The sequence below is a fragment of the Tursiops truncatus genome, chromosome 4 (assembly GCF_011762595.2).
Source record: "Tursiops truncatus isolate mTurTru1 chromosome 4, mTurTru1.mat.Y, whole genome shotgun sequence".
NCBI classification, from domain to species: Eukaryota; Metazoa; Chordata; class Mammalia; order Artiodactyla; family Delphinidae; genus Tursiops; species Tursiops truncatus.
The window spans coordinates 88,211,448-88,229,829 of NC_047037.1; the positions used below are offsets into that span (position 1 = coordinate 88,211,448).

The 18,382-nt window shown below is 39.3% G+C and overlaps 1 protein-coding gene across 2 annotated transcripts in view; it reads left to right on the forward strand.

The window, feature by feature from the left end:
• MORC1 (MORC family CW-type zinc finger 1) overlaps nucleotides 1-18,382 on the forward strand; it is a 360,669-nt gene that overhangs the window by 138,428 nt on the left and 203,859 nt on the right. Inside the window, exons 5-6 of one of the 2 annotated variants that reach the window (XM_073804253.1) lie at nucleotides 5,601-5,699; nucleotides 11,132-11,261. The gene's annotated coding sequence lies outside the window, so the exon portion shown is untranslated. The remainder of the gene's footprint in view (nucleotides 1-5,600; nucleotides 5,700-11,131; nucleotides 11,262-18,382) is intronic. The other variant, XM_033855850.2, reaches the window with a different exon arrangement.

The window sequence follows — 18,382 nt, forward strand, 5'->3', positions numbered from 1 at the left end:
TTTATTTTTTCAGTACGTGGGCCTCTCACTGTTGTGGCCTCTCCCATTGCGGAGCACAGGCTCCGGACGCGCAGGCTCAGTGGCCATGGCTCACGGGCCCAGCCGCTCCGCGGCATGTGGGATCTTCCTGGACCGGGGCACGAACCCATGTCCTCTGCATCGGCAGGTGGACTCTCAACGACTGTGCCACCAGGGAAGCCCTACATGTTATTCTTACGTGTCCTTTGAAACTAAATCTAGAGCTATCTCCTCAGTGAAGCTTTCCCTGATGCCCCCAGGCTGAGTAAGCTCTCTATCCTCTGTGCACACATGATTTGTAAATTGAGTTTCTGTAATTCATCTGTATTAATACAGTGGATACTTATATCTCTTCCTGAATTTAAAGCTCTGTGGAGAAGGGAGTGTGTCTCAGTCCTCTTTGTACCTCTACCTTGACTAGGCCAAAGAAAGATGGCCATGGTGTTTGTTAAATAAGTAAATAAATGAATCAATAAAGGATGCAACGTAGCAAGAGTATTTGAGGAGAGTAGAGGAAATAATAGGAGAGGGGCGAGATCATGGGGAGCTTTGAGTTCTGGGCAACAGAATTCAGGAGCAAAATTGTGATACAGTGAAAAGGGCATGAACTGTCATGAAACATTCGGCAAGGTAAGAATAATAGCTAACTTTTTTTTTTTTAGAATAGCTGACTTTTATTGAGTGTTTATTTACATGCCAGGCAGTGTTCTACGTGCTTTATGTATATCATTTTAAGTATTCCTCACATTAAGTAAGTCCAATTATTCCCATATTACAGAGGAGGAAACTGAGGCCCAGAGGGGTAATTAACTCCACAAGATGGCATAGCTAGCAATGGTGAAGCCAGTATTTAAATGTAGACATTCTAATTACTATTTTAGAGCTACCTCTAGTTAGCTCTATCTGGGGAATATATCTAAGTATATAAACTGTCTAGTATAGTACACAGCAAAGTCTATGTCAATAAAAAACATGTTATTTCTTCCCCTCTTCATCAGTCAAAAGTTTTAAAACAACAGGTTTTTGAGCAGGATATATAACAATATTAGAACCATGCTTCTCATGAATTGCATTGAGGAAGGCTTGGAATTATTTCCTTGGACCAGTTTAGCATTGGAACATCCACTGGGAAACTATGAAACAGAATTACAGGAATACTAGAGGGTAGAGTGTCCAAGAGACCATTAAAAGGGTCAGTCTGATCTTTGGCATATTTGTTGACTGGTTCTATAAAAATACAGGAAAACTTAACAGATACTGTTTATGCAATAAGAGTGAAGTTGGTGAGCCTCAAATTTGCACTGAAGTCTCAGGGGAGTCTGAATTTAGTGGGAATATCATTATCAGTCACTTCCACTTAAATACTGTGCCTATTTAATCAATCAGACAAAGAGGGCAAATCAACATGGTTCCCTTTAGACCTTAAAATGAAAAGCTTCTACTTAGAAGAATTCAGAGTCACCACAGCAGTTATGTTCTTAATGCTGCAGTAGAACATGTAAACACCCAACCATGGAGATCATGTAGAGGCTCAGGAAGTAAGTGAGGAAAAGTGTCATCTCTGATCCTCTCTATTTTTCCTAATATTGTCCAGATTGCTTTAGTTTGTTCTGGTCTCTTAAAAATGTTGAAAGAGGGCTTCCCTGGTGGCGCAGTGGTTGAGAGTCCGCCTGCCGATGCAGGGGACACGGGTTCGTGCCCCGGTCTGGGAAGATCCCACATGCCGCGGAGTGGCTTGGGCCCATGAGCCATGGCCGCTGAGCCTGCGCGTCCGGAACCTGCGCTCCGCAACGGGAGAGGCCACGACAGTGAGCGGCCCGCGTATCGAAAAAAAAAAAAATTGAATGAATCTTCAGTCTTTAAAAAGGCAGATTTTACATACAATTTGTAAATTAGATACAGACATAAAGGAGTCCCCCACCCCTACCAAAAAAAAATCACTATGTCAATTCACATACCACTGGGAAAATAATCAGTTAGAGTGAGTCAGCCAGATAATTGGTACCTCAATATGATCAATACCTTTAAGCCCTGAATTCAGAGTTCTTGTAGTCTAAGGCAATTTTGTATGCAGATGCTAAATATGTATTACCTGGGTTTTCTTGAATCCTATCTGTACAACTGAGTAGTCACCTCTTCCTGCTCAGCTATGTGGAAGTTAACTACTAGATTTCTACATAAATTATTTTAGGTGGACCTAGGTTGTCTCTGTTTTGTTTGTTCATTTTCTGACATCCTGTTAATTTCTAATAATTTCTTAAAATTGTTTAGACAAGAAACCACCTTTCCATGCTTGTTTGATCAGATAACAACCTAATTGCAGAATCGCTTCTTAGTGTTATCTAAATCAAAATCAACTTGGCAGCTAACTTATAATTTCCCATTATTAGTGCCCCACAAGCCACCAAGCTTCTTTCTTGTGGTATACTGAATAAAATGAATGGATGAAAGTCTTTTTCTTTTTTTTTCCACCATATGTTGCTCCAATCACAGCTTGGTGAGTGTGTGTGTGTGAATATGTGTCGACAATCTAAATAACTTAAACTATGTTGTAGTAGTTAACTTTATGTGTCAACTCAGTTGGGCCACTCTGCCCAGATATGTGGTTAAACATAATTCTGGGTGTTTCAGCAAGGGTGTTTTTGGATGAGATTAACCCTTAAATTGGTGGACTTTGAGTAAAGCAGATTGCCCTCCATAATGTGGGTAGGCCTCATCCAATCAGTTGAAGGCCTGAATAGAACAACAGGCCGACCTCTTCTGAGCAAGAGGGAATTCTACCAGCACATGGCCTGAGGACTTAGACTGCAAGATTGGCTCTTCCGTGATTTTCTAGCCCAATGGCCTTTAGACCTGAATTGCAACGTTGGTGCTTCTCTGGTCTCCAGTCTGCTAACCTACCCTGTAGTTTTGGACTTGCCAGCATCTGTAAACATGAGTCAATTCTTTAAAATAATTCTCTTTTTATTTATATACATATTCTATTGATTCCACCTCTCTGGGAAACCCTGACCAGTACATAGGCATTCTCTAATTTTTTATTAAACAATCAAAGAGTAGAACTTTGTGGTAGCAAAATGTATATCACTGTTGTCAAGTTTGTTTCTTAGTGCAAAACCAAATGATTCGTTTTCTTTCTCTTGTCTATTCAGTTGTGTTTTGATTTAAAAATCTACGTTTATATGTATTAGAGATGAATAACAGTTAACACAATAAATTATGTATTAGCCTCAAATTTCTCACTGAGAATACCTCTAAGGGATGGGATAAGAAATGCGGAATATTGAGCAGCTGCTGGTGCCCTTTTGGAGAAGAAAGTGCTGGGCCAGAGTCTTTACAGTGCAGCTTCTTGGCATCTGATTTTTGTTGCTAAAAAAGTGCTTAAGACTGTTTTAAGACCACATAAGACCAGCTATGGTCTTGTGGGGGATGTTTCTATTTACCAAAAGAAATCCCTGAAGAGACCAATTGACCTAGGTATACAGAGAAATAGACTTCTGAAGGCAAAAAGTCCACTTATCTGTGATTATGGGGGGCAGTCTTGGTGATTGGGTAGATCATCTCTCAGTACTTCTCAAGCTAGAGTACTGAAGTATTCCATGGATATATGGGAAACTCTAGGATAAATGTAGTCCAGTTTTCCATAGAGTCAATTTTTCAGCTTTATTGGAAAGATTAATAAAAGCACATGGCCAGTGAGTTTAAAATGTTATTTCTATCAGTTTTTTATAACTACAGAAAGTTTATTAGTGGTTACTAGGCCTGGGGCATGGGGGGGTTGGGGAGTGACTGATAACGGGTGTGAGATTTCTTTAAAATTATTTCATAGTGAAGCAAACATAAATATATTACAGACCAGAATGCAAAACTTGCACAAATTTTACAAAATTGCTAAGGAAGACTTTACAGATACGTGGCTTCCAGTGGATTCCTAATCATCATGTTTCCCAGTATGAGTTAAGATTTGATTCTCTATTGCCCACAGCAATACAGCTTTTTTTTTTTTTTTTTTTTTACTTATTTACTTTTGGCTGCATTGGGTCTTCATTGCTGCATGTGGGCTTTCTGTAGTTGTGGCGAGAGGGGGCTACTCTTTGTTGTGGTGTACGGGCTTCTCGTTGCAGTGGCTTCTTTTGTTGTGGAGCACGGGATCTAGGTGCGCGGGTTTCAGTAGTTGTGGCGCACCGGCTTAGTTGCTCTGCAGCACGTGGGATCTTCCTGGACCAGGGCTCGAACCCGTGTCTCCTGCATTGGCAGGCGGATTCTTAACAACTGTGCCACCAGGGAAGTCCAGCAGTACAGCGTTGATTAAAAACAGTTTCAAAAATATGGTCTTGGAATAGACTGGCTTTAGGAAATGACAAGTATTGAAGAAAAGAGGAGAGGATGAGCTCCATTTGAGAGATCCTATTTCCTTCCTTGGATTAAAAGTGAATTAACTCTCCTAAAGAAGAGTCAATAGAAAGCCGGAGCTACGAACAGAGAGGTTTTTTTTCTTTTTGGACAGACAATTTTAATGACACAACTGTTTTGTTTTATAGTTCCTTTTCCCATGAAAGCCCCTTTTTGGTAAATGTTATTACTACAGTCTCTATTTTAGTTCTTATTTTAAGAGCTACCATTTATTGAGAACTTCTAATTCTAGGTCTATATGTGGGTTTTCGTATTTACTCCTTTCAACAGCTCCATGAGGCAGACATAATAAATAACCTAGTAGACGGTATGGATTTGCCCTCAGGTCTCCAAAGCTGCTTGTTTGGGTACATCGCCACTTTTTGTCTCCCTCTATTCTTGCTATCCTGATTTAACCAGCAAAGCACATTTACTGGGCAGTAGACATGTCAAGGGTGAAAGTATTCACATTCAGATAATACTGTGCTGTTGTTTTCAAAGCAGTCCATGTTTCATGAGCCTGCAACAAAAGGAAACTCAAGTCACGATCTCTGAGTATTTAGAACACATGTTGCATCAAGTATTCTGATTATCATGCAGGTATTCTCAAAAGACTGACAGAAATACAGTGGAAGAATAATACTGAGTAAGGTTTGGTTTTCACACTTTTAGTGACCTGTTTACTTCGGTGCTCAAATGTTTTGCAGTATGTGAGGGGCCACAGTATGAACAAATGTAGTAGGGTCTTGTTACATTATGGTATTTGTCAGTTGATTACAGCAATGGTCTACAATTATAGGCAGGAGTGTGCTTGAAAATTTCAATATTCCATAAAGAAGACACAGTCTACCAGCTTATGTAATTATTTAATTTGCTGAATAAACAAATGTCTTGTTTTAATACTTCTACATGATGCCTGTTGGAGAAAAACAGGTATAAAATGCATTATTCAAGCTGGTGGTTTTCATCAACAAATGCTAAGCAGAAACTGATCCTAGTGGATGAGTTAAAACCCAGCCAAGCAGAATAAGGATAGGACCCAGGCCCCAGAAGAACAAGGACTTCAGTTTCTTTATGACATGATACAACCCTCATGCCTGGTGATAGTGAGAGCCTGATACATGTGAAAAGAAAGAAAAATAAGTGAAGGAATTAATTAAATTATTAATTGTACATTTTTGTTTTCTAAGTTGCTAAATTGTAGAGGGAAATCATGAATAATTGAAATTCTCAGATAATTCAGCAGCTTCATTTGACCCGGAGTTTCAATGTCATCTTCCATCAAAAAGGTAAGCATGAAATAAAACTGGCTAATGAAAGTTTCTTCTTTGTTTCTCTTGGGGTGAGAATATAAGTAAGTAGGAAAATGTACAAGAAGCAAGCAAATGAAGGAATGACATTAAAGGCTTAGATAATTATCATGGAGGAAAATTAGTTACTGAACAGCTAAGGGGGAACTGAAATGTGATAATGGTCCATCCATCTACCTACCCAAACATGTAATAATTAGTTCACTGAAACTTGAGAATAATGACCTTGATGGATAAGACAAGCACCTTACCTTTGTAGTCTAGCTAGGGAGATTGGGTACATACGACAAATAATTCCAGGGTGACATTTGAGAGCTATTCACATGTGAACAGCCTGCAAAGGGGAGAGAAAAAGGAAGGACAAATGCCTTCCTGGGAAGAAGGAAAAAGCTTCAGAAAGGAGGGACATTTGATCTTAGTCTTGAAAGAGGAGGTGGAATTTACCAGATGAAAGCCACTCCATGGGGAGGGAAAAGCAGGTATAGCTCAGGGCAGCTAGAGAGAAAAACTAGGAATTGGGCTTGTGGTATGTTAATGCCAGCTGAAACCTTCCTATTTAAAAAGAGAGATGGTGTGTATGTATAACTGAATCACTCTGTTGTACACCTGAAACTAACACAACATTGTTAATCAACTGTACTCCAATATAAAATAAAAAGTTTAAAAAATAAAAAAATTAAATTAAAAAAATAAAATAAAAAGAGAGATGGTGAAAGGCCATTTGTTTCTAATGCAAATACCTGATCAGTCAGTGTGTTTCCCCATGTATTCGGACTGTGATCTGGGTTCCAGTAATCCTGAAAATATATGTGTCTTTTCAGATGTAGGAACTGGTTTGATGGGTCCTCCAATAAAAATGGTGCTCCCAACGCTCCTGTAATTGAGTCCAAAAACACAGCATCTCTTAAGGCAATGTTTTACATTTCAGTGTTTCCTCTTAAAGAAACTGTGTCCTTTTAAAGCAGCTGTGGTCTTTGGGAGGATGGACAACTGAGAAGGAAACTCTGGAAAAGCTATGCCCTGGGGGAGAAGGCTGCTTCTCACTCCTGTGGCATCATTGTACTGTCACAACCCTGTGTGACCTGCATATCGTACAGCATGAAAACCAGTGCTGTGTGGTGGTGGAGAAGATTTTCAGAGTTTCTGTTCACGCATGGGAGCCTGCAGACTTAAATTAAAATTTCAGCTCTGTCACTTTTTCAGGCAAGTTGCTTAGTTTCTCTGAGCTCTAGATTTCTTGTCTGTAAAGGGTACAATAATAACACAGTAAGACAATAACAGCCTTACTATAAGGATTGGATACATTAATACATATAAACAACTTGGTTCAAACCTGGAAGTCTACAATCTTATTCTTGCTTTCCTAGCCTTCCAAAATAGAACATATCTTTCATTTTGAAGTAGACTGACCCAAATCTGACACTGTAGTTAAAATTGTTAACATTGATAGAGCCTTCTTTAAATCAAACAGGCTTGCATTTTCTATCTTCTTCCCACTCTAGAATTAAGAAAAAAAAATTTTTTTAAACCCATACTTCTTTAGGATCTTGAAATTTTAACAGTCTATATTGTGCTTTCATTCTTTAAAAAACTGCAATCATGTTCAGAGTTGTAACTTGAATCAATATAAAGCAAGAACATATTCTTGACTTATTCATGATAACAATAAAATCTGTTCATTGCTTGTGATAAAGAAGCATTTATTAAGAATCTAATTGTAAGTAATGTTACATTAGACAGTCTACATCTTCATCATTAACAAGCCTTCATTGACCAATAATCTATAGATCAGGGTTACAGTGAGTTTTCTATAAGATATGAAACCTCTCTTCTATAGGAGAGGGGATGAAGAGTCTAAGACACAAAATAAAACAAGGCAACACAGGATTTGATTGTGCTAAGGGAGCTTAGGAGAAGGTGTTGATATGAAGCATTGGAGCACTGGAGCACAAGCAGACATTTTCATGGTCAGGGAAATTGCTTAGACTATTCCTTGAAGAAAAGAATATATTTAGCATAATGGGAGAAGGGGCAAGTCTTTTAATTTGAAGCTGAAAGAATGATGTGAACAAAGGTATGACATTAGGAATCTAAAGACCAATGTCTGACAATAATGGTTAGAGGTGGCTGGATTAGAGTTTTAAATAAATAAATAAATAAGTTAACACTAATTGAGCATTATGCTGAATGTTCTACCTGAATTACCTTATTTAATACTCACAACAAACCTAAGAAGTGATACTGTCTACTTTATTATGTAGACAAGGAAACTAAGGCACAGAAAAGTTACATAATATGTTCAAGGCTACAGAGCTAGTGGGAAAGGGAGATGGAATTCTCTCTTCAGAGCCACTGCACTATATTATTACTAAGAGAGAGGAATGCTTGGGGCCAGATAACAGTAACAATAATTATAAAAATATTTTGTATTTACAGAAAAAAGGAAATAATCATTCTTTACACATTCCTTATGATCTCATGCTTTTCCAAGCTTGGCCTTGAGCTCTAAGCAGCTCAAGTTATCAGCTCTATTAGTCTAGTTATCAGCTCTAGTTATCAGCTCTGTTATTTCTACTTTAATTTGTCAGTTTAGTCAGCTCTAGTTCTAAACAGATACTGAAAATGACAGCCTCTCTGGATATTATACATCAATCAAGCTGCTTCTGAGTGCAAAACACTGTACTACTAATGGAGGATTGAAAAATGAGTCAGGGGACTTCCCTGGTGGTGCAGTGGTTAAGAATCCGCCTGCCAATGCAGGAGACACGGGTTCAAGCCGTGGTTCGGGAAATCCCACATGCTGCGGAGCAGCTAAGCCTGTGCACCACAACTACTGGGCCTGCGTGCCACAACTACTGAAGCCCGCGGACCTAGAGTCCATGCTCCGCAACAAGAGAAGCCACTGTAATGAGAAGCCCGTGCACCACAATGAAGAGTAGCCCCCATTCGCCGCAACTAGAGAAAGCCTAAATGCAGCAACAAAGACCCAATGCAGCCAAAAATAAATAAGGAAATAAATAAATTTTTTTTAAAAAGAACAAAGGAGAATGACTCAGATGTATTGTCCATTTATAAAATGTTAACAATTTTATTTATTCAATGATTTAAAAATAAAAAGCAAATGTCAACTTCAGAAGATAATAGTAACAGATGCCAGAAGTAATACTGACCCGCTGCTAGGTAATCTAATCAATATAATCAAACTAGCATGTCTGTGGAAGCTATCCTCTAAGATGACCCCCAAAGATCACCGCCTCCTAGTATTCCTATCCTGGGTTGTCCCCTCTTTCACTTAGTAGGGTTGACATGTATAACCACAGGATAGTGAGGCAATGACAGTGTGTGATTTCTGTGGCTAAGACATAAAAGACATTACAGCTCCTGCCGTGCCCCGCTCTTGGATCACTTGCTCTAAAGGCATTCAGCTGCCATGTGTGAGGGCACTCAAGCAGCCCTGAGGGAGAGACCTCCATGTCAAAGAACTGAAGTGTCCCACCAACAGTCATGTAAGTGAACCACCTGGGAATCTGATGCTTTTGCTCCAGTCAAACCTAAAGAAGACTACAGCCCCCATTAATATCTTTACTGCAACCTCATGAGAGATCCTAAGTCAGAACCTAGGACACTTCCAAATTGCTGACCCTTAGAGACTGTGAAATAGTAAGTGTTTATTGTTTTAAGCTGCTAAGGTATGGGGAAATTAGTTATGCTGTAGTAGATAACTAATACAATGCATTATAAGCATTAACAAATGTCAAGGTAAATTGTTAATCACCAGAGTTGAGACTAGGATGAAGTGAGGTCAGTACGGCATAAAATATAAGAAGGAATTAACTCACATAGAAAATGAACTTATGGTTACCAAAGGGGATAGCACGGGAGATGGAGGGGCAGAGAGATAAAACAACAAGGACCTACTGTTTAGCACAGGAAACTCTACTCAGTAGCTTGTAATAACCTATAATGGAAAAGAATCTGAAAAAGAACATATATATGTATAACTGAATCACTTTGCTGTACACTTGAAACTAATGCAACATTGTAAATGAATCATACCTCAATTAAAAAAATACAAAAAAAGAAGGAATTAACTCTTAAGGTTATACAAATTTTGTGCCATAAGACCTCCACTTGCCTCACCCTAGTTCCTACTCTGAAAATCATCATTGCATGGAAAGACAAACAATAAATAATCCTTGCCACTAAGGAACTCACATTATATTCAGAGTTTTAAAATAATTATAAAAAGATATATCGTGACTAGGTATCTGAAGGGGGAGTGATTAATTCCAATATTGGCAGGAAGACCTCACAGAGAAGTTGGTTCTGAGTTAACCTTCAAAGGCTGTAAAGTTTCCACAGCCAGGAGGAAGGGAGTGGAAGCAAAAAGCATACATGTCAGGCTGAAGAAGCTTGGAGAGCCGAGGAACAGAGGATCAGAGTAAGGCACATGTTCAATGACCCTCGCTTTGCCAATGTGATTGAAAGGTAGGGTTGTTTGTGGTGTAGATGTGTCAGAGATAATGTTGGAAAGATAAGCTGGAGCTCCATTCGGAAGGATTATTGCCATCATACCAAGGAGTTTGGACTTTATAAATAATTATCATTTCTGAACAAGAAAAATGATAGGATAGATATACTTTTAAAATTGTTTTATTGTGATAAAATATACGTAACATAAAACCATTTGAGCCATTTTTCTGGGGTTTTATCTTGTTCCTTCATCTGGTACATAGCCCTCTGCCTTTTCATCTTGTCTATCTTTCTATGAATGTGGTTTTTGTTCCACAGGCTGCAGGACTGTAGTTCTTCTTGCTTCTCTGAACCATTTTTTTTTTTTTTTTTTTTTTGTGGTACGCGGGCCTCTCACTGTTGTGGCCTCTCCCGTTGCGGAGCACAGGCTCCGGACGCGCAGGCTCAGCGACCGTGGCTCACGGGCCCAGCCGCTCTGCGGCATGTGGGATCTTCCCAGACCGGGGCACAAACCTGTGTCCCCTGCATCGGCAGGCGGACCCTCAACCACTGCGCCACCAGGAAAGCCCTGAACCATTTTTTATTGTACAATTCAATGGCATCAAATGTATTCACAGTGCTATGCAACCATCACCACTATCTCCAGACTTCATCATCCCCAGTAGAAACTCTGTACCCTTTAAACAATAACTCCCATTACCCTCTCCCCCAGGCCCTTGTAACCACCATTTACTTTCTGTCTCTATGAATTTGCTTATTCTAGGTACCACAAGTAAGAGGAGCCAAGCAACCTTTATCCTTTTGTGTCTGACTTACTTCACTTAACATAACATCTTCAAGGTTTACCCATGTTGTAGCATAGGCCAGCGTTTCATTCCTTTCTAAGGCTGAATAATATTGTGTATGTATATGCCAACATTTTGTTTATCTATTCACAGATTAACCTTTGCAAAGTCCTTTGTCAGTGTTGTGGAGGACACGTGGTAAAAGGAAGAGAGCAGAGTGAGAGATGCAAAGTCGGATGCTCTTCGAATAGTCCAGATGAGAGATTAGTAGGACCAGAATCAGGTAAGTGACAGCAGGAATGGGAAGACAGGATTGATTTGGAGAGAACAGGAAACTCTCATTCATTTGGGCTGATTTCTGTGGATGAACCAGCATCAAAACTTTGGTTTTACCTGGGATGTGTTAATAGGCGACTTTTCAAATTTCTCTTCATTCTTTTTGAAGAAAATGTGTCAGTTACAGTGTTACATGTTTAATGTAGATTTGTTCTGTTAAAAAAAGGGAAACAAAGGTAGTGGCTAGGCAAGTAGACCCAATACCATCAATATCTAATAAATATTTCTAAAAAAACTATGTTTAGAATATAATTTACAGCCACATAAGAAATTACAGTAATTGCTTAAAATAGTGTTACTTGGAGTCATCCAAAAGTAAAACCAATATTCTGTACCATAATTATCCTGGTGCATTGTACAATAACTAAGAAAAAATGCTATTCATAAGTCTTAGAGGAGGCATGCTTTAAAATATAAGCCATAGGGGCTTCCCTGGTGGCGCAGTGGTTGGGAGTCTGCCTGCCGATGCAGGGGACACGGGTTCGTGCCCCGGTCCGGGAGGATCCCACATGCCGCGAAGCGGCTGGGCCCGTGAGCCATGGCCGCTGAGCCTGCGCGTCCGGAGCCTGTGCTCCGCAACAGGAGAGGCCACAGCAGTGAGAGGCCCGCGTACGGCAAAAAAAAAAAAAAAAGCTATAGCTATTTTAAGCTCTAATAATTCTGTCTTTTGTAAACCTTCCATCTCTTTGCTCATGGAAAATGTTCCATCTCTTCTTCCCCCCACCTCCCAGAACAAATTTTCTACCTCAGCATTATGCACCCAACAGGCACCCAATAAATATTAATTGGTGGTGATAACATCACCCATGAGAGAGACAGAAAGCAGTATTTATTATCTTACTTCACAAATGAGAAAATTGATACACGGAGATGAAATGACTCACTCGAGATCACATAGTAAGTCAGTGGCAGGGCTGGAAATAAAATGGAAGTAATATAGAAGGGCATGCTATTATCCTCTCTGCTTGAGAAATTTCCCCTCCCTTTTTCATTCTGCCTGATCAACCTTGAAAGTTAGTGAGAGCAAGATGAGAGTTTTGTATTTGTAAGCCTAGATAATACTGCTGGGGATTGAAACTGAACCCTGAGTTTTATTATTCTTTCGGTTTTTAAATATGTGTGTGTGTGTGTGTGTGTGTGTGTGTGTGTGTGTGTGTGTGTGTGTTTTAATGTAGGCAGTATCAGCCAGGTTAGTTTTAAACTTTATAATCATAAGCTGTAAAAAAAATCTTCCTCTCTTCCTTTCCAACTCCCTATATACCCTCCTTGCTTTCATGCTGTATCACAGTCAGTTGTAATAGGACCTGTCAAGCTTCATACTATTATCTAAACATTTCTGGAATATCCTCTGCAGAAAAGTCTGTATGGCAGAAATAAGGCAGACACTTAAGAGTGTGGAGAGATTTGAGATCACAGCTCTCCCCGTGCAAGCCCAGAAGGATCAGAGATCCAGAGTCACTTCTTACTCCTGCATCTTCATTTTATGCTCTGCAAAACAAGGCTGGATCATATGATCTCTTTCAGCTCTAATATTTTGAACTGGAATATATTCATAACAAATAGGTCCTTAACTGAAAATTTCTTTCTCTGTATGGTATTATATCATTGGAAGCATACAGAATATGCTAAGTGGGCACAGCCCCTACTACTGTCAAGGAATTTACATGCTGAGACTTATTTCTGTCCGAACTGAGACAGAAATAAGTGAAAGGGAAGTCAAAATAGACCTGGCCAATAATTAAAGCAAAACAAATAAAAATGTATTCTCATTAGGCACAAAGAGATGAGTGCCCATCACGGGCTGATAGGCAGTGTGGAAGTAAGGGAAGCTATATAATTAGAAGTGGAAAGACTTCCTATGTTGCTATTGCCCAGGGGAGGTTGAAAAAGAGTCTTTAAATTTGATAATGGGGAAATGACTGAATAGTCTATATACTATGCTCATGACCATGAAATGGCCTATATATTATACTCATAACTGTTCCTACCTATGGTAAGAACCTACACACTGAAAACATCAGAAAGCCTGATGTGCAACTTAAGACGCAGAATGAAAGGGCAGAGTCTGACGGCAGATTCCTTTTTCTCCCATGCAGAGGGGTCTCATTTAGAGCTCCCTCTTGGTAAATCCAAGAGACATAACTTGGCATGTCCAGCTCATTCTTCCTTTTTCTTCTTGAGAGTGAGCTGCCCTTTCTCAGAACTTGCTGTACTGGTTCTGCAACCTGAAATCGTATATGAAATTCGCCCAATTCTGGGGTCCCGTCACCTGGCCCTGTACGTACTTGTACTATGCTACATTTTCCTAGTTAGCCTCTCAGTGATAAAGGAAATGGGTTGCTTTACATAATCAACTCTGGTTTATTTCTCAAGTTGATCAAAACCAGGACTCAGAAGGGGAGTGTTGTGTGTCAGAAGGTGTCAGAGAATCCAACAGGTGTGTTGTCACAGAGCCTCACTAAGAAACAGGGAAAAAAAAAAATTAAAAAAAGAGCATAGACCAGGGCACTCAACTAGCAGGAGCTTGTCATCCCTGGATCGCTGCAACTGTAAACTCCTTCCCTCATGTAACCTTCAATGTCTATGAAGGATTCGATGGGGACAAAAGACACTAGAAGTCTGGTAGATTCACAGGATAGGCTCTCATCTAGCTATTTCCCTTAGGTGCTGGGTGATATTGAAGTTTGTACTGGAGCAGGAGACTAGCAGTACAGTCCTGCCACAAGCTCAAAACTACTTATGAATGGGATTCTGCAAGTAAAGCACTTAGCACTCAGTATAAGCAAGTAAAGAATAATATTTTTTTATTTACTATTTTGTTGGACTGAGTCTCCGTACCTGTCCTTAACATGTTTATGTCTTTAAAAAAAGATGAAATAAGTGCCCAGGCAATTATGTGTGCTTATAAATTAAGTACTAAAATAAAGTATAAATGGTCACTAGTAATTAAGTACAAAAAAGGATGGGGAGTAAAGGATATACAGATGTCTTGGAAATAAGATAAAATTTTCGAAGATCTCTCTAATTGTAGGAGAAATTTTATAATTTTGTGAGAGATTAAAATACGCATGTTTAGGTTCATATTTTTTGGACTTGAATATTCTCTGTGTTGTAAAGAATTTTCTTTACAAATAACGAAATTGTTATTTTTTTCCTTCCCACTCTAAACTTTAGTCACTGACACAAAACTTTGTGGCAGAAGATTGAAGAGTTGTATTTTAGTATAATAGATTCTCTCACTTGGCTGAAATTCACATAAAGTTGAGAGAGAGAGAGGAGAAATTTGGATTGTGAGAGAAAAACTGTGAAGAAGAAAAGAAAGGATGAAGGAGAATAGAGAAATCAAGAAAAGAAATCAAAGGAAGGAGAGACGGAAGAAGGGAGGTTACAAAGGTTACAAACGGTGAAAAGCCATGGGGAAAGGGGCAGGGCAAATAGGGGAAGTACAGGCAGAAAACAATGAGGGTTGATGGAAGCAAACTGGAAAAAAAGAGGTGCTGAACTACAAGACCAGCTTACAAATCCCCATGATTTTATTAAACTGTCTGTTAAAACACTTCGAAACTGAACTTTTAACTCAGGAACTTTGGCTTTATTGACGTTACCATTGGCTTTGGCTTTATTGACGTTACCATTGCCACTGTGTCGAGTACTTTGAAAAGCAAACAGAAACTGGTATTACCTGAGTTTAACTTCAATCTGTTTTAACCCACTCTCAGTGCACTAACATACACCCACATACGTGCTCACACACATGGCACTGGCACGTCTTTTATTTGTTCTGAATATTATTTGACACTAGCACGTCTTTTATTAGTTCTGAATTTTGTGGACAGAGACATCTGTGACTCACAAAAGGCAGCATTTTATATGATTCAATCAGTGGTGACCCCTTCTGTGTCACTGCCTATGTGTGTGTGGATGGGATTCCAAACTCTAGAGCCATGACCAATGGTGGCACGTGGGTAGGAAAACAGTTTTTCTACAACATCAAGAGTGCTCAATGAACCTAGTCACGGGCAGTGGCATTTTTTTCTCCCACCAGGTTATTTTCCAGTTTACTCTCACTACCCACCTCTTTGACAGCATCAATCAATCTTAAGCCAAAGTGAGTAGGTAAAATTAAGAACAAAATCTTTTTTTTATATATAGTTCCCATCTGGCTAGGTAATACCTTTCAAATTTGAGTTCTTTTTTTTTTTTATTTGGTTGCGTCAGGTCTTAGTTGTGGTGGGCGGGCTCCTTAGCTGTGGCATGCAAACTCTTAGTCGCGGCATGCATGTGGCATCTAGTTTCCCAATCAGGGATCGAACCTGTCTCCCCTGCCTTGGGAGCACGGAGTCCTATCCACTGCTCCACCAGGGAAGTCCCAAGAACAAAATCTTATATAATAAACTAAAACTATATCAGGGACTACAGGCTCTCCGAGGAAGTGGAGGGCTGCAGTGATGACTGAGAAGGTCCATTCCTTCTATGCAGAGAGGAAGGCAAAGGGAAGGATCAGAGGTGCTGACAGTGTTGTGGGGAAGAAAATGTGAGCTTGAAAGCTCTTGTCAAAAACAAACAAACAAACAAAATAACCTTTCAAGACAAAGAGGACTTGGTTACTAACTCTGGTTTGAAAAACAGGAGCTGGAACTATGCTAGAGAAACAGGCCAAAGGCAGTTTATTTCTTTCCCTGTCTAAAACCAGAAGGCATACTTGTACTTTATGGACAGATCTGACCATAAGCCAACAATATGGGCGTGAACCCTCAAATTGTTTCATGGATGGGTCAACCCCAAGGACTGCTTTACTTACTCAGTGAAGCACTTTCCAAATATGTGCATTGTCCATATTTCCTCTTTATGAGAAATAAGGCTGTTTCATTTTTAAAAGTGCCCTGTTACAATACTACAAAACTATGGTAATCAAAACAGTATGGTATTGGCATAAAAACAGACATATGAGAATAGAGAGCCCAGAAATAAACCCACACACCTTCAATCAATTAATCTTTGACAAAGGAGGCAGGAATATACAGCAGAAAAAAGACAGTTTCTTCAGCAAGGGGTGTTGGGAAAGCTGGATAGCCACATGTAAATCAACGAAGTTAGTACATTCCCTCATACCATATACAAAAAATAATCTCAAAATGGTTTAAATACTTAAATATAAGACATGACACCATAAAACTCCTAGAAGAGAACATAGGCAAGACATTCTCTGACATAAATTGTAACAGTGTTTTCTTGGTCAGTCTCCCAAGGCAAAAGAAATAAAAGCAAAAATAAACAAATGAGGCCTAATTAAACTTAAAAGCTTTTGCATAGCAAAGGAAACCATAAACAAAATGAAAAGTCAACCTACAGATTGGGAGAAAATATTTGCAAACAATGCAACCAACAAGGGCTTAATTTCCAAAATATACAAACAACTCATACAACTCAATATCAACCAAACAAACAACCACATCAAAAAATGGACAGAAGACCTAAATAGATATTTCTCCAAAGAAGACATAGAGATGGCTGACAGGCACGTGAAAAGATGCTCAACGTTGCTAATTATTACAGAAATGCACACCAAAGCTACAATGAGGTATCACCTCACACCAAGTTAGAATAGCCATCATCAAAATGTCTACAAATAACAAATGCTGCAGAGAGTGTGGAGAAAAGGGAACCCTCCTACACTGTTGGTGGGAATGTAAATTGGTGCAGCTACTATGGAGAACAGTATGGAGGTTCCTTAAAAAACTAAAAATAGAATTACTATATGATCCAGCAATCCCACTCCTGGGCATATATCCAGAAAAGATGAAAACTGTAATTTGAAATGATACATGCACCCCAATGTTCATACAATAGCCAAGACATGGAAGAAACCTAAGTTTCCATCAATGAATGGATAAAGAAGATGTGGTACATACATACAATGGAATATTACTTAGCCATAAAAAAGAATGAAATGTCATCTGCAGCAGCATGGATGGACCTAGAGATTATCATACGAAGTGAAGTAAGTCAGACAATGACAAATATCATATGATATCATTTATTTGTGGAATCTAAAAAATGATACATATGAACTTATTTACAAAACAGAAATAGATTCACAGACATATAAAACAATCTTATGGTTACCAAAGGGGGAAAGGGAGAGAGAGAAATTAAGAGTTTTGGAGTAACAGATACACAGTATTGCATATAATGTAGATAACCAACAAGGACTTACTATATAACACAGGGAACTATATTCAATATCTTGTAATAAACTATAATGGAAAAAAATCTGAATTTGAATCACTTTACTATACACCTGAAACTAACACAACATTGTAAATCAACTATACTTCAAAAAAATTAAAAATTAAAATAAAAGTGCCCTGTTGAGGTGGAACAAGTTGAGTTTGGGGCTTTTCTTTAAATCAGTACAACTAGGAACTGTTCTTGATTATGTCCTGGTTTGGCTCTATTTTCTCAGATAAAATCACCCAGCTCCCTAACTTCTGACCTTTTCTTGTGGAACCAATGGCTACCATATTGGCTATATTACGTTTTTGGGAGGAGATCTTGTGTGCTCTGCTGCCTATCTGATGCCTGCATATCCCATATCTGGTACTGCAGTGACAGAGGGGACAGTTTGTGTGGCAGAAAGAAGAGTTTTGTTCACAGAAGACCTGGATGTAGAATTTAGATGTAAATCTGGCATTGATCATTTTTGTAAAAAAATTTTATTTATTTATTTATTTATTTTTGGCTGCATTGGGTCTTCATTGCTGCACGCAGGCTTTCTCTAGTTGCAGCGAGCCAGGATGCTCTTCATTGTGGTGCACAGGCTTCTCATTGTGGTGGCTTCTCTTGTTGTGGAGCACAGGCTCTAGGCTCAGGAGCTTCAGTAGTTGTGGCATGCGGGCTCAGTCGTTGTGGCTCCCGGGCTCTAGAGCACAGGCTCAGTAGTTGTGGCGCTCAGGCTTAGTTGCTCTGTGGCATGTGGGATCTTCCTGGACCAGGGCTCGAACCTGTGTCCCCTGCATTGGCAGGCGGATTCTTAACCACTGCACCACCAGGGAAGTCCCTGGCATC